The sequence below is a fragment of the Myodes glareolus genome, chromosome 15 (genome assembly GCF_982192425.1).
Source record: "Myodes glareolus chromosome 15, mMyoGla1.1, whole genome shotgun sequence".
NCBI lineage: Eukaryota > Metazoa > Chordata > Mammalia > Rodentia > Cricetidae > Myodes > Myodes glareolus.
This window is the reverse complement of record NC_142040.1, coordinates 75,717,229-75,734,440: the sequence shown is the minus strand read 5'-3', so window position 1 is coordinate 75,734,440 and position 17,212 is coordinate 75,717,229.

The window sequence follows — 17,212 nt, the reverse complement described above, 5'->3', positions numbered from 1 at the left end:
ACAGCATCTTGTCTCTGTAAGCCTATTGGTGCCAGGTAGAGATTCAAATAGATAGCAGTGTTGATTGGACCAAATGTGCCGATAAAATTTAACACGTTCTTGTTTTTAGATATTCAATAAGAGAAGCATTAGCCAGAGAAGTCAGGTGAGGTAACTATTTAATACATAAGACTATTGTTTTTTTTTTTTTACTGTTTTATAAATGTTTTTAACTTTAGGAAAATCAGACAGAACATATTTACCTATTCCAAACTTTTAAATTATTGTTGAACTATTTCAACTATTATTGGAAAGGATGTGGTTGTTTCAAAGGAAATACTGGAATCCCAGCACTTAGTGTCCCACATGTGATGTAGTTTTAGGCAAACCCATGCCATCCTGGGCATGTTTGTGCCTGTGCATATCAGCACAGAGAGCTTTGTTATGTCTCTGCAGGGTCAGGTTGAATGCAAGCTGATGTGGTGTCTGCCACAGCTAAGTAGCCTTTCAGTGCATAAGACAAGCTCCTCTGTCAATCACAGAGTTCAATAGTGCTTTACCTCTGCTTTCCCTTTTTCAAAGTAATTCTCTGCATGACAGGGGTAAGAGCCAGGCAGTGGTGGCATACACCTTTAATCCCAGCACTCTGGAGGCAGAGGTAGGCAGATCTCTGTGAGTTGGAGGCCAGCCTGGTCTACAAGTGCTAGTTCCAGGGCAAGTCCCAAAGCTACAGAGAAACCCTGAATCAAAAATAAATAAATAAATAAACCAAAAACCAAACAAACAAACAAAAAATACAACCTTAAAAAAGGACAGGGGTAACAGTTCATATTTAATAGCACTTGGCTTTAGGGGTCCCACCAAATAGATGCTTTCTATGTAACTGGTAAAGAAGTGCATGTGTCCAATGAGCATGCTGATGAACAGGGACTCGGGGCAGCATCGTGACAGTTTCTGTCTGTATTTATCTATACAGTACAGTATAATGATGCGAGGTTCTAGCCTCCCTGTCTAGCTATTTCTTCTCGTACATAGGAACTGAGATTTTAGAGCATTCTGGGCACAGGAATGGCTGTGTGCTCCAAGCATCTCACAGCAGGGTGCCCAGACCCTAATGCTGAGCATACTGAACCCAAGACCAGACTCACACTGTCTCACCACCATAGTCATGCATGTTAGCTTGTATCTTCCTGTAGAAGGAGGGGCTGCTTGTTCTTCCTCGCCCCCTGGCTAGCTTAGCCCCAAAATAATCACACAGAAACTGTATTAATTAAATCACTGCTTGGCCCATTAGCTCTAGTTTCTTATTGGTTAGCTCTTACATATTAATTTAACCCATTTCCATTAATCTGTGCATCGCCACGAGGTCGTGGCCTACCAGCAAGGTTTCAGCACGTCTATTTCTGGCAACAGCTCTATGGCATTCCTCTAACTTTGACCTCCTCCTCCCATGTTATAGGCCAAGACAGTTCTTTATTCATTAACCAATAAAAGCAACATATAGACAGAAGAACCTCCCACACCATCTGCCTACTTCCTGGGACTCTTTCTTCCCATCTCCACCTTGGTTTCAATTCTAGGTTCCATTTCCTCTCAGATTTAGCTTGCTGCAACTCTTCTTTTATTCCTTTTTTTTTTTTTAAAAAAATTAAAGATAGATGTTTTATGCAGTCTATTCTGATCTTGATTCTTTTCCCCCAACTCCTCTCAGATTCTCCCCACATCTCTACCCACCTAAATCTACACTCTTTCTTTCTCTTTCTTCCATTAAAAAGCAAACAGGCAACCAAAAGCAAGCAGGAAGAAGGAGCCAAAGAGAAGGAATGTGAATCACATATAGATTCAAAGGACATCATAAATCGAATGGACCCAGCAGATATTTACTGAACATTTTCCCCAAACACAAAGGAGTAGTGCACCTTTTTATCATCACTCTTAATGACTTAGCCCCATGGTGCTTCGCTTCCAGGGCCTCCAATAGTTCCCTTACCTGATCCATCATTCTTTTCACCTTCTCAGTTGAGCTCTGATTGGATGGTTACACTGCCAGAGAGGCACCTAGAGCAATACCTGAGAGACTTTTGCTTTTGCTTAGTTGTCAATGTGAACCAATGAGTTGACAGAGGAAGACCCCGAGATGCCACAATTTGCAGGAAGGGGGTCATCTTGCAGCCTGCACAAACTCCCAACCCATTTCCATAAAAGTCCATAACACACAAATCCATAATGAAGCATCCAGTTCTTCTTCCCTATCAGCGCAGTCTACTCCATTGTGTCTGTGCGCATTTCTTTTAAAGCTTGCATAGTGTTTCTAAATAAACTACAGCTTAAGATATCTGTGTCTTTCTACTAACGTGGAGGAGAAACTGTCCTAAGTTAATATTTGAAGATGGCTCCATCTTATATCTTCATGTGTGTTAACAACTAAAATCTAAACCCACAGAGATAAATATCCCTGAAGAGGGACTAGGTCACCCACGTGCCCTTTACCTACCAACAATATTTTACTTGAGAGGCTTGGCTGTAATCACAGGGTTGCAGGATATTACCTTGCCTTTCTTAACTAGATTGTTTTCTATTTCATATCACTTCTGTGCATTTTACACCAGGGAGGCTCTGGAAACAACGGATGCATGTAGTGCTTTTCCCCATCCAGAAAAGAAGCTGAAACAAACACTGGTGACACATCTTTGGCTAACACCCTGGGCAGAACGCAACTCAGATGACGGCCATGGATCACAATGCAGCAGGTCCATCCTTGTTTAGATAGAGCTGAAATCTCAAAGACACAACACAAGGGAATAAAAGGAAAACATATATATTGCCTTATGTCCTCTTTTTAAATATATATATGTGTGTGTGTGTGTGCGTGTGTGTGTGTGTGTGTGGTGTCTGTACACATATGCTTATATACACATATATATAGATATATACGTCTCACAGAATTTTCACTGCATGCAAAATAGAAAAACATCCCACATGTTCAAAACTATGAGGTAATTATGGGTAAATTTGTGGCTTGTCTGTAAGGCATCTTTCCTCTTCATCATTAACTACAGCACACTCTATCATTCAATGCTAATAAGTTTTTTAGGAACATGTTACTAAATAGTATAATTCTTCTTTCATCAAGTCTGTTTTCGTAGGTATATGTGCCAGGGTAGAATCTCTGAGCGGCAGAGTTACAGAAACTCAGGATTTATTTTCCAATTTTCGCCCCTGTGTATTTCCAAAGTATACCAAAAAATGTGCTAACTGAACTGTATGAAAAATGCCAACATAGAATATCAAAGACAAAGCAAAAATTATAAATAAAGATTTATATATGGCAGGATTTTAGTGGGTGAGTATGTTTAATCTTTTCAAAAAGGGTCTTTTGTGAGCTGTACTATGTCACTCCCAACATGCACACATTGAAATCCTGCTACCCAGAACCTCATAATATGTCCTTATCTCTGCTAAAGGATTCTTAGAGAGGAAATTAAGTTAAAATGCAGTCACTTATAAGAGACTAGATTAGGGCACAGAGCCAAACAGTGGTGTGACCTTGTGAGGTCTTTGGGAGAACCTATCTGAGGTCCAGAGTGGGGTCTCAAGAGAAGCTACCTTCTGACATCTTGGTCTCAGACTTCAAGCCTCCAAAACTGTGAGAGAACCACTGCTGTTGCCTGAGTGAGCCGGCCCGTGGTCCTGAGTTACACAAGCAAGCAGAGCTGTGCAGACCACAGGCGAAAGACTGCCCCAGGCGCAGAACTTTCATTATATGCATGCGTCTTTGTTACGTGTTCATCTTTATATTTTCACTTTAAGTACAGTATTGGTGTCCTTTTCCTAGACAAGGACACAGGAGCATAGTGACATAAACTCACTAGGTCAGCTCCTATGCTTAGAAAGCCAGAGCCTGGAGCCTCCTGAGGGCGGCCTCATGAGAGTTTCCTCCTCAATATCAGCTGTCCTGTGGATGTTTCCAGTCTCTTTATCCAAGCTTGTTTCTTGTACCTGGTCCTCACTAGCAAAGTCATCTGTCCCATTCCGTCTTTCTGCAGTGTCCGGATGTGACATCTCTTCATCTTTCTGTTTAAGACATTTGCACCCTGTGGGAATGTCCAGAAGAAAAGCAACCTGTAAGTCTTTTGGGCACCATGACTGTAGATTCAAGCTTCCTAAAATCCATACTGATATTGATTTGATAGACCCTGGATGGTTCTTTGTGCCTTTGGGGGATTTATTGTATGTCAAAAGTCTGGCAGCCTGGGAGAAGCTGCTATTTAAATTGAAGAGGCCAATCAAAAATGCCTTGAAGAGGCATAAAGGCAGGACCTTAAAATCTACCTGCAGATGACACCCAGGGGAGGTCTAACTCCAGGGCTCCCTTGGTTTCTTTGGAGCCCCTGCTATTAAATCACTGGTGCTGGGTAGTGTGTAGTCAATTTGACCCAACTGGAATCACCAGGGAAAAGGAACCTCCCAAGAGAAAAATGTGTCCGTCAGATTGTCTACAGGCAAGTCTGCGGGGTGTTTTCTTGTTTGATGATTGATGTGGGTATGCCCAGCCCACTGTGAGTAACTCCCCTTCTGGGTCAGAGGTCTTGGCAAGTCTAAGAAAGCAGGTTGTGCAAGCCACAAGGAGCAAGCCTGTAAAACCTCTCCCCTCCATGGGCTCTGCTTCCGTTCCTGACTTCAGATTCCTCCGGCCTTGCGTGAGCTTCTGTCTTGGCTTCTCTCAGTGATGGGATGGTGATGTGGTCATGTGAACCAAATGGATCCTTTCCTCCGTAAGTTGCTCTTTGTCCAGGTGTGTATCAAAGCAACAGGGATCGAGCTAGGACACCACTTCAAATGTCCTTGTCCTATGTTTACTATTTCAGGACAAAGCCCCACACTTGCTGGTCAGACATATGCCTATTATTGGGGGTTCCATACATCTGTAAACCTAGCACCATATTTCCCCAGCAGGAGGACATCCCAGCCTACTGCCCAGGCGGCTTTTGTCAAGCTCTGTTCTGAAATACAGTTTGCACGTAGTTGTCAGGAAACCCCTTCCATAGCCAAGTCTCTCTCAACAGCACGGAAGTCAGGTTCCATCACAGCGAGCCAACGGCGAGAGACCAACTCGTCTGTCACCAGTGTTTCCACAGACCATGTTAGAATGATACCTTTCTGTCAGAAATAGAAATTATAATCATTACAGCTTTCCCAAAGAGGAGAGACGGTTGAAAATTGTTTTAACGAAACGATTTCTTTCACATCTCATGAGTGAGATGCTCAGAAGAGTGATTGTTCTCTCTCTGTCCATCTTCTATCAAACCCAAGCTAAACTTCCCCCAAAGCAAAGAGCGAAAATGATCAAGAAGTGCTCCATAACCTTTATTGTGCCAGTTGCCAAAGGCCTCTGGGGTTTCCATGGCGCAAAAGCAAGATGGCAACACTGTGCTTGCGATTGTGACAAGCCCACTAATTTATAGGTGGGGAGGTCCACGCAGCTGAAGCCCCTTCTCCGATAATAGCGGCGCTGACGGTGCACCTTGGAGGCAGGTTGGTCCCATTGTGCGGCAATCAGACGCTAAGCGTCAGGAGCAAAGGTGCTATGCTCAGCCATAATTTAAAGGACCGTGACACGGAGAAAGTGCTATGATGTTTAACTTATAGGGCATCCAAATGTCATAGACCCCAGCAAGTTCCTATTAGCAATAACTCAGGTCCTCTGAAGGGATTTGACATTCAGAACTGATGAGCCCTGATCCCCAGGGCCTGCTCCGACCTAGCCGCGCCCAGGCCACTCAGTAACCTGAGTGGCCCAGGGGTCAAACTATGATAGCCCTCTTCAATTTAAACAGCAGCTTCTCCCAGGCCGCTGGGCGTCTGACTCCACACAATAAATTTCCCGAAGAGCATAAAGAGCCATCTAGTGTATATCAAATCAATATCAGTGTGGCTCACAGCGGTATCTGAGGCTACAGTTCACAAAATAAACTAGGCCAGGGGCTGGATTTCTGCCCTTGGCAATCAATCAGGCTCTGGGGTCATGGATTTTAGTGTAAATTAACACACAAGAAACCACAGGCTCCCCAGACGGTCCTAGAATGCAGGGCTTGCCTTTTTATTTTTAACCCAGTTTCATTGCTTATATCAGAGTATGATGTTAGGCTAAACAGAAACAATAAAACCCACTGATTAGAAGGTGGCAGATATCATAAAATAAAGCATTAATATTCTCCTGACAAATATACATAAAACATGTTAAATTAGGAAGCATGATGGAGGCTGAGGAGAGCAGAGGCACACCACAGCCTCGTCAAAGGTGTTTCCTGAATTGATCTCCTGCAACACATCATCCTAATACTTTACTAGCATATGTGTGTAATGGAAGAGGGTTATTCTCGATGGAGCAGATATCCTGGACTTCAGGATAATCTGTGCCTGTGAAGGCTCCAGGGGAAGTTTCTGGGCACACTCCCACAGAGACCCAGCAGTCTAGAAGCAAACCAGGTGATAGCCACTTTTCACTGTCTTTGACTGAAAAGAGCACACTGCTTTCAGCTCTGTGAGAAAGGAAATGTCCTGTCCTCCAGCAGACAAGGTTCATCAGGGTCCTGCAGAGAACAGTTAATCCTGCGTGCAATGTGCAGACTCTCAAACTCACATTAAGTGTGGAAACAAAGTAAAACGTGTGTCTTATAGAGAACTCTGCAAGTGGGGAGCAAGGCTGAAGACAGCAAAGCTTCCTGGAAGCTTGTATTCCGGAGGAGCAGAGCAGATGACCACAGCTACCACACACACACACACACACACACACACACACACACACACACCACACACACACACACACACACACACACACATGTCTTAGCGCTCCACGCTATTCGTCAGACAAAAGCGCACAGGCAGAGCCTGGTGCACAGCATCCGGCTGCTATTTGCATGGTGCCTGCAGTATCTGGGGCTGGGTCAACAGCAAAATCAAATTCAACTCTTTTAACTAATACATTTCATAAAGAATACATTCAGAAACTTATTGAAAAGTTCATGTCTTGGGCAAGATGTTCTTTTGCTGTTACTTAGGAAAGTCTCTTGGCCATGAGCAACAAGCAGTTGTATTCCAGTAAGTCACAGACTCTGTCTGAATCTTCACAAAAGGATGTGTTGAGCATGTGAGCCTCTTTCCTTGTTTCAAAGCACAATGCTCACACAATTACTATTACCAAGGGCTCCTGAGAATCCAGGATGGAGACCAGAGGACATTAGAAACAAATTTGTTTATGCTTTTATTTTCTGGCACAATGTGGCAATTTGTCCAGGATTATCTTAAAGTAAAAGACAAGTTATCTACCTGAAAAGTTTTCAGAATGACAAGTAAAAACATAAGGAAATATAACCAAGTAATTGTATCAACAAATAGGCACAATGACAACAGGGTACCAAAGTAGGTTAGAGTCTGTGTGGAATTTTCTGATGGAAGGTTGGCTTGAGTCTGCTGACAGTCAAAGAGCCTGTGAGTCCTATCTCTTTGGGGTATGTGAGTCTTTGTTACCAGTGTGAGTCCCTGTCTACCTTTAGTGGCTGTGCTGGCCTTGAACTTGTGAACCATGCATCCACTGAGTGAGGACCATTCTATAAGAATCCATGTTATACACTAGCAAGCTAAAGCTCTAAAATCACCTATGTACTCAGTCATGGTGGCCTGTCCCTACAACCTAAGCCCTTGGGGGCTTGGTTGATGAAGAAGCATCTTGAATCAGAGGGTTACAGGATGAGATACTATCTCAAACAAACAAACTAGACTGCGGCAATTTCCTAAAACATAGTGAGTGGCTTCCTCACGGGATCCCGAGAAGCTCGTTAAGTAGAGGATGACCATACTGACATGTCTGTAGCTCTGCTGATCAACGAAGGGTCAGAAATTGGCCTTCACCCTAAGGCAAGTCCGGGGGTAGAGCCAGGTGCCAGCTAGACAGAGCCGAACCAAGTCTGACTCCTACTGTCCAGGAAACAGGAAAACCCTCTGCAGCGTGTGTGTGCCCTAAAACAATGGTACAGGAGAGGTTTGAGTTCACTTTGAGTTTGCACCTCCCTAAATTCTAACAGGAAGCATAGCTTAGGCCATCAATGTTTCAAGACCCGTTGGCAATTGTTACCTTACTGCTGATTGACAGAATAAAGAGAATACAATTTTGCTAACCAGGAACCTCCATCTGGATTCTGATTGTCCAGCATCTTAAGCATTGTAACCAACCCACTGATTGCTTTTCTTTTCCAAACGAGTTCACTGATGTTGGCACTCCGCAGGCACAGCTTCCATGGAACATGCCAGCTGCCTGAGTTCTTTACATAATGTAGGGCAATCAGTTAGTTGACTGACTCAGCAAAATTATAGTTTCATTTTTCTAACAGCAGTGTTGGCGTCTGGAGAATGTTAAACGGTAACATTAAAACGTCCAAAGCAACCCACGTTGTTGGACCAGTCACTGCTACAAGGCATCTCAGAGGAATGTGGGAGTCAGGCACTGGGCTCTGTTGCTTATCAGTTCAAGGCCCTTGGAATTTTTTTTGACACAAGGCACGAGTCATGCAGAAGCTCAGAAATCGGTAATGCCTGTGAGTCTTCTGCTGTTTGTAACGTGAGTAACATAGGAAGTTCTTTGTGTGTGCTGTGCGCAGGGACCTGGGGAAGGCAGTTATCACCAGATGATGTGGAACAGGGTCTCACTACAGAAGACTGTGCAGGAAGGAAGGGAGTTGTCTAGGCCATGCAGCAGGCATCTAAGGAAGCACAGGAAAGCATCCTGCAAGCTGTCAGGTGTGAAGCACAGAGGAACCTTGGGGTACCCAGGAAGGCTCTTCAGGGTGGCAGGATCAGGGAAGAGCAAGGCATGAAGACAGCACAGCCCTTGGCATCCCTCAGGCCTAGGCTCTCAGTGCCTGCCCTGTCCTGGTTTTCTCCCACATCCTCTTATCCTGGACTTCTAAACTCTTCTGGATGCTTCTTTAAAGCACAGATTCTGCTTCGCTTGCAGCAGTGTTGGGTCGCACCATGGTGGACTTGGCCTGCACTATCTTCGTGTCTTTGATAAGCTTTCCTGGTGCTGTAGAATGGCCATTCTCAGCGTGGAATTAGGGCCAGACCCGTTGCACTCTTTGTCTCTTAATTATACTGAAAATCCAGTCCACCTCTGCGCAGGCACCATGCCTCCTCCCTGTGTCACCTAAGGCGTGTCTCCATGATCGACTTCGCGCTGCTTCCCTGGTTCGTGGTGTCCAGCCACACTGGCCCATTCTGATCACTCATTTCTGACCTCTGTAGTTTTCTGCCACGATAATTATCTCTTTCACTCCATTTATGATGAGGCTGGTGCTACTAGCCCAGTTTAAAACTGTGAGCACATCCATTATCCAAACCTGGGTTTACTTCCCCACACTGTTAAACACACATTTGGTTACACATCCTGCTCCTGTCCTGTGTACACCACACACTGCTTCAGTCCACTCATGCATTCTGAAGGATGCCAGAGACAGACGTACACCACAGAGAGGATCAAAAACAAATACAGAAGAAAAACAAAAGATGATACCTGGACAGACTCTTTCTCAACATTGAGAGAGCTTGTCACCGTGCAGGCCTGAGCCAGATCTAGTGTTCCTTCCAACCCTCCTGGTCAATGGTTGCCTCTTGGTGAGCGCTGAGGCCTGCAGGTGCTGAACACTCATGGAACAGTCTCTGGGCTGGGCTGCAGTCACTGAGGGCCAGTCCTTAACAGTGCAGAAAATGCAAACATCAGCACTGTTGCGGACCAGGGACTCCTGGACTGTAGATAATTTCCTTATCCCACGGAGTGCCTGGTTGTGAACTTGGGAGGAGTCAAATAGTCATCAGGTGGTTGTGTGTGAAAAGGCATACCCTGGCAGTGTTGATACCTGGAGATTAAAAACTACATTCCAGGAGCATTCCAGGGTCTGAACTTTACATCCTGCCAATTAACGCCAGGATGGTTAGTGTCCCCAGGTTCCATCACTTGCCATGCTGTCTCACATCCTCAAATCGGAAAAAAAAATCACAGAAAGCAAGAGGACCATCAAGAAGGCTCCCATGGTGCCTCATGGAGCTCATCTTGCATCACATGGGAGTCTTCCCAGGTTGTTATGGAAAACACCTTGTGCCAGGTAAATTTATTTGTAATTCTGTTCCTCACAGCTCTGTATGTCACAACTTCAGCGTTTTGGTACTGGAAGACTTGGTGTTGGATGAGGCTTTGTGTTCTTGGTATTATCCGAAGGAAATGAGGGGCTGTTTAATAAGACAGCAATCCTGTCCTAAGGCAATATGTCCTCACAGTGAAATCGTGTATTAAATGTCTAATCTACCTTGTGCAGGGCGCAGGGTAGGGATGTGAACATATGAGTTTGGAAGGCACAGATAACCCAGATTACAGTATATGGAAAGGCTGACAACATCCCAACCCGTGTTTCCAGGAACTGCACATGTAAGCACCTCTCTCCTTTATTTTCATAATTGTCCAACCAATTGACCTTTTAATATATTCTTTCATCTATCTTGATACCATAAAGAAGAAAATCTTACTCAAGCTATGTGGTTAATTTGGAGAGGAAATGCATACAGAACTAAAAGAGAGGTACCACATATGGAAGAAGCAGCCCAGGGACACGGGCGGCGTTAAGTAACGATGCTACCATCTGGGTTGAGATGATTTCTTTTTACATAAAATGTCACAGTTTCTAAATTTCTATCTGAAAAATATTTACATTTTAGCCCAAAATAATTAGGAAAGCACCGAGCCGGAACATTATAGAGGTTGGCTTCCATTATAATTTCTGCACACTCCTGCTCAGGTTCCTAGGTAGTAATTAGATGCATTAGGGATGAATGAGTCCTCAGGGACTTATTCTAGAGATTTTTGCTCCCAAATTTGTGTCAAAGGTCGCTCAGGGTAGGGAAACAATGAATGTCACAGGGAAGATGGCAGATAAAAGCTTCTCTAGCGAATTAATGGTAATTGTCCCAAAACATTTGGGGCACCCGGGTAAAATCCCAATAAAGCAAAATCTTGCATTATCACATTACTAGTGTTGTTGAGAGAGTGAGATACACACGTAGCTTTCCTGACATATTTGAGACAAAAGAGGTGTGTCACCAGTATTGACGACAGATCACAACCAAATCCAGTGCCACATCAAAAGTGAGTTGAAGAATGCCTGCCAGAAGCTTGTGGTGCATCAGTTAGAACCGATTAGTGTTGGTTGTCTCAATCGTCGGAAGCTGTACTGCCGTTTTCACAGACTTTGGTGCTGTATCGCATAGCCTTTGTGTACTTCCTGGTGCTAGGGATGGAACCCAGGGCTTCATGCCTGCTAAACATGCACTCTGCCTTTGGATGGCATCTCCAGTCCACTACACAGTGTTCTGGTTCACAACACTGTACATACTGGGGCCCTTGCAGCATTTGTGCTGATTTTAAATCCTCAGGAAAAGATGGTTTCTCCATTTATCAAACATCTTAAACATTTTCATAGAAATACTTGTGCCCAGTTGGGTCCTGGATTTATTTTGTGCACTTGATAAGTTTCCCTTTATATTATGAAAATATAAATTTTCATAGTAGTGGCTTCCAAATTCAATCCTTTCGCCCTTAGTCATCTGATAAGTAAGCAGTATGTAGGGAAAAAAATCCAAAACAGCATTCTAAAAATAAACTGTTTGGAGATTTGTCAAATGAAGATATAGACTATTTTGATAAACTTGAATTTCAGGTAAACAAAACTGTTGCTTATGTACAAGTGTATGCCGAGCACTTCAGAGGCATATTCTCATTGAAAATTTGTGTGGATTTCCTAGACCACACACTGGGCTGGATATTCTGTTTCTTCTGAGAACCACAAATAAATATCATGTTATTCTCACTTAGATAACACTGGAAATAAGATATGTCTCTTAATTTACTACTTAATAATCATTTAAAGATATTAATCACCAGTTTATCACTATGCCATAACAAAGTCAATTGGGAATTTCCACTTGACTTTTGAAAACTTAGGTAAGATGACACCTTAGAAGACTTGAGAAAGTAAGGAAGTCGACTCTTCAGGACACACAGCTGAGGATGAATTCTAGATAGTTTCTCAGCCCCTGAGCAGTGTAGAAGAGCATCGTCTACTACCATGGACTGTGTTCTTAACTAGTCGGAAGGTCTTCTCTTGAAGAGATGGCCATGTAATATTTGTGAGCATGGGATACCTGGAATATCTGGACATTTGTTATTCAAGGTATTTCTGTGAGAGGATTTTTGGATGAATTTTACTTAATTCATTTTGATTTTATATATACATTATATTTTGATTATATATACATACACACACACACACACACACACACATATATATATATATAGAGAGAGAGAGAGAGACAGACAGACAGACAGACAGACAGAGAGGCATACATGTCATAACATAATCATGAGGGTCAGAGAACAACCTGTAGAATTTGGTTCCATCTGTCTACCATGTAGGTTTCAGGATCAAACTCAGGTCTTCAGGATGGGAGGCAAGTGCTTTGATCTGCTGAGCCATCTCATTAGCTAAGATAGATGGACTGAGGAAGATTGCTCTCCTGTGTGTGTGCGTGTGTGTGTGTGTGTCTGTGTGTCTGTGTGCACATGTGTGTTACCCTGCATGTGTTTGTTTTACCCTAATCAGGGAGATTTAATAGGACACAAGTTCACCTCCACCTTTTGTGTTTGATATCACAACTATCACCTCCATATTAATGTCTGAGTGAGGCCATTCTTCCTCCTGCATTTAGACTCACGCTGAGGATCACACCAGGGCTCCAGCAGGTCACAGACCTCACCCCTGAGCAGAGTCACATGAGCTGTTGTTTTCGAGCTTGTCCTGCCTGATTGAGCAGCCCTGGTTGAGAGGAGAGGAAGGCTGTTCCAGAGGAGCTAGACTCCCTACCTATGTGCTGCAAGACCTTCCTCCGTACCTACAGGGAGCTGAATCCCACAGGCCCACTGTAGTCCGGATCCATCCAGCCTAGAGCAAACCTTGCAAAAAAAAAAAACAAAAAAAAACAAAACAAAAAAAAAAAAACAAAGAAAAACAAAAAACAAAAAAAACCCCTCAGTTCTATAAGGTCCACATGTTCAGCCCCTGGCTCCACAAATGAGTTTCAATAGTGAAGAAGATCTAAGTACCACACTGAAAATGGGGCTGAAGGGGGTCGCTGGGAAGAGCCGATCCTTCGGGAGCAGGAGCTAAGGTCCTAAGCCAATTCTCAAAGACAACACAGAGAGAAGCAGCGTTATATCCACTCCCCTGCACGTGGTAGGTGACCCACCTTGTCTGAGGAGCTGAGAGGTTGCACGCCGCACACCCCTTTCACAAAAAGCAAACTTTACTGCCTTCCGCAAGGATGATTTACTTGACAAATGTTCAATTTTGTTCTGTACGGCTGTTTGTAACTGCTAACACTGATCTACTAGTGCTATTCACAAATTCCATTAAGAGGCAGATAAGATACGGAACAACTCTTTCTTTTATGTGGACACATGTTGCTATCGCAATGGAAGTGAGAGTTACTTTACCTTGGAAATGTTCTCAATATTTCAATTACACCAAGGACTGTAAGATGACAGGAGACAATCTATGCATCACAGAACATTTAAGAGGTATTCTAAGATTTAAAGCATAGCACCTAGTTATGACATGCTCCTTCATCAAAATTATCACCTTTAAAAAATGCATATAAGGATACATTTTGAAAACGAGGGAACATCGTAGGTGATGATTTAAATAAAACGGGTGCTCCAGTCACTGCCACTGTGTAAGCCCCTTCGAATTCAATCCCTTTCCAGAGACTTCCTTGTCGTTCAGGACCCTGGGAGGCCAGAACTGTTCCCCTGAGAATGAGTTGGAAGTTTACCCCTCTCAGACCTGGGCATCTGCATATGTTGGAGCCATAGAAGCAATTGATTATTCCAACCAGGCTGAATTTGTCTTTGAGAGAGACATTTTTAAAAAGCAAAAGAGCTTAAACAAACATGAAAGTAATCTAATTCAGACATAAGCATGAAAGCTAATAAGATTACAATGAATTGATCTAAATATGACTTAAAACAATTAGGAATGATTTTTGGTGGCATGCCATCCCAGCCAGGACGCTTCCTAGCACATCAGGAAGCAAGCAGATTATTGCTTTTTTGAATACTTTCCTGTCGTTGGTGACCTTCAGAAGCTGTATCAGTGTTGGGAGGCCCGTCACTCATGGATCCTCCAAATCATAACTGAATATTCAGTACCTACGGCAGATGACCAGACTCTCAGTCTGGACTCCTCCCTCTCAGGGCATCAGTTCCCTCGGTGCCTTTGTTCTGTCTGAAACCATTGCTCTCTCATGAAAGAATTTCAAGGACAGACTTAAATATTCAATTTTAAATGTTTTTTCAATCCTATGACATGAAAAGAAACATGCTTTTGGCTAATAAAGGTTGTGGACAGTGCATTAGGGCAAACACTGAAGAGTCGGAGAACCATACTCTGAGATTTTCCTACGTGTCTATTCTGGTCTTGTTCCACTCTCATTGGTGCAAAGGAACCAAGAAATACTATTTGGAGGTTAGAATATGTCATTGCCAAATGATAGTGCGTTTTTCAGAATCTTGTGAATATCTAATGTTGAGTTTTGATTGTGGTACCCGGCCTTTCATGTATGTGTGTGCGTGTGTGTGTGTGTGTGTGTGCACGCGCACATGCACACACATTACATACATGCACATGTGTAGTGTATCTACAAATGCTGGAGAGTAAACAGCCTAGGTCTTGAGTATGCTGGCATACTGTTCAAATATTCTACCACTGAGATACATCTTCAGCTGCTGATTTTTGCTTGTTTTGGTTTGTATTCCTTAGACAGGCTCAGTCTAGACTGATCTAGACTTGAATTTCAATCCTCCTGCTTCAGCCTCCAGAGAAAAGGAATAGAAGCTATATTTGTATATTTGAAGGTGACTGAATCCTTCAATGATAATAAGTTGCAAGAAACTTCCCAATTGTTAATGCTTTTATGCATAGAATGAAGACTAAAGGGTTTAGAACCTTCCATGATCTGTCGCCACAGTTCAAATATTTGTCCCAGAAAAAAAAAATGACATCATAAGGAACAAACTCACTATTTTCTCATAGAGTGTGAGAAAATTGGAGAGAGTTAGCAATGGGAATATTAAATGCAAAGATTAATATGACAAATGGTGTCATTTTCCAAAATGACAGTGGTACACATTATGCTTTCTAAAAAGAAATGCTCTGTTTCCCTCCTGGAAAGACATCCTGATTCCCATCACCACGTGTAGGTTGGCCTGTGGTCTGGGTAGTTTTTGTCAACTTCATGCAAACTTGAGTAATCCAAAAAGAAAGAACCTCAATTGAGGAATATCCTCCATTGGATGGGCCTGTAGGCATGCCTGTGAGATGCTTCCTTGCTGATGATAGGTGTGGGAGGGTCCAGGAACAATGGGAGGTGTCATCCATGGGTCCATGGGTAGGAATTCCTGAATTGATAAAGAAAGCATGCTGAGAAAGCCAGTAAGCAGCATGCCTCCATGGCTTCCGCTTCTGTTCCTACCTGCTGTTCCTGTCCTGGTCTCTCTCAATATTTGTTGTAAGCTGCCAGCCAAATAAACCCTTTCCTCCCCAAGTCGCTTTTGGTCATTGTGTTTGATCAACACCAGAAATAAAAACCAAAGCAGTGTGGTGGCCACCGTGGTGAGATATGGAAGTTGCCAGTGACTACTCCACAGAAGCTGGTCTATAATGAAGTAATGACATCTTTACATCCTAGTGGGCAAATCATTCTCAGAGTGCTCCCAGCAAAATCTGGTGGCACTGGAAGGTAAAGGCAGGAGGATTGCTGCAAGTTCAAGGCCAGTCTGGACTTCATGATATTTCCAGACAGTCTGGGCTATGCAGTAAGTTTGAGGAAGCTTAGTCTACATGGTCAGTATTAGGACAGTTAGGGCTCTCTACCAAGACACAGTTTCAAAACACCAACAACAAACAAAAAAAATACAAGTCATTGTACAAAAGTCTTTGAGTATCGCACCTTAATGTAGCTAGAAACAGGCCTCAAGTTGTAAAATCTAAATAATTTATAAATGTCAAGCAAAGGTATTTATATCATGAAATGAGGCGCTTTAAGGAAAATAGCTAATTGAGATTCTGTTCTGAGGACCGCAGAAGAATACTTAAAAAAGAATGCCTTCGTTTTTCCCACGACTGCGGTAAATAGGAGGCAAGGTGACAAGCACTCACCGTGACATTGTGCATGTTTTCTAGACGCTTCCATGAAATGTTACCTTCCATTCTCCTTCCTTTTCTCACCTTCTTAATTCTTCCTTCAGGCTTTTGCTTGTTTCCGAAAGACTGACAGAAGCAAAGATAAGCAAGAGATCCAAGAAAGTACTAACTGTCTTGTCTCCCATATTTGAGTAGAAAAATGTCCAGGTCTGTGAATGACCAGTCCAGTCTGGCTTTGATGTGTCATTCTGGGGCTCAATAGCGGAAATGACCTAAGAGGAGTGAATTTACAATTTTTTGAAGGATGAATGACCAACATCATTACTCCTTGCTTTATTTCTAATAAATGAGATTGACAGAAGAGTGCGTTGACAAAAGCAACAAAGAAAGGTATATTGTCGTCTAGTTCCTCAGAGTCCCATACGACCCAAGCAACAAGGAAGGGTATACTATCTTTTAGATCCTCACAGTCCTATATGACCCATGGGTGTTGCACCTCGAGTGAGAAACTTCTAGCCCTTGTTTTCAGGTAAGAACCACACCGATATGGAAACTTAGAAACCTGGGTAGTAGTCTGAGGTTGGGGGTTGTGATGGTTTGAATATGAATGGCCCCTATAGACTCATGTGTTTGAAAGGTTTATCACCAGGGAGAGGTGTGGTCTTATTGGAGGACATGGGTCACTAGGGGGTGGGCTTTGAGGTTTCAAATGCTCAATCTGGGCCCAGTATCTGTCTCTTCATGCTGCCTGCCAATCCTGATGTAGAACTCCTATCCACCTCTCCAGTACCATGTCTGCCTGCACGCCACTATGCTTCTCACCAGGATGACAATAGACTAAACTCTGAACTGTAATCCAGCCTTAATTAAATGCTTTCCTTTATAAGAGTTGGTCATGGTGTCTCTTCACAGTAATAAAACTCTAACTTATA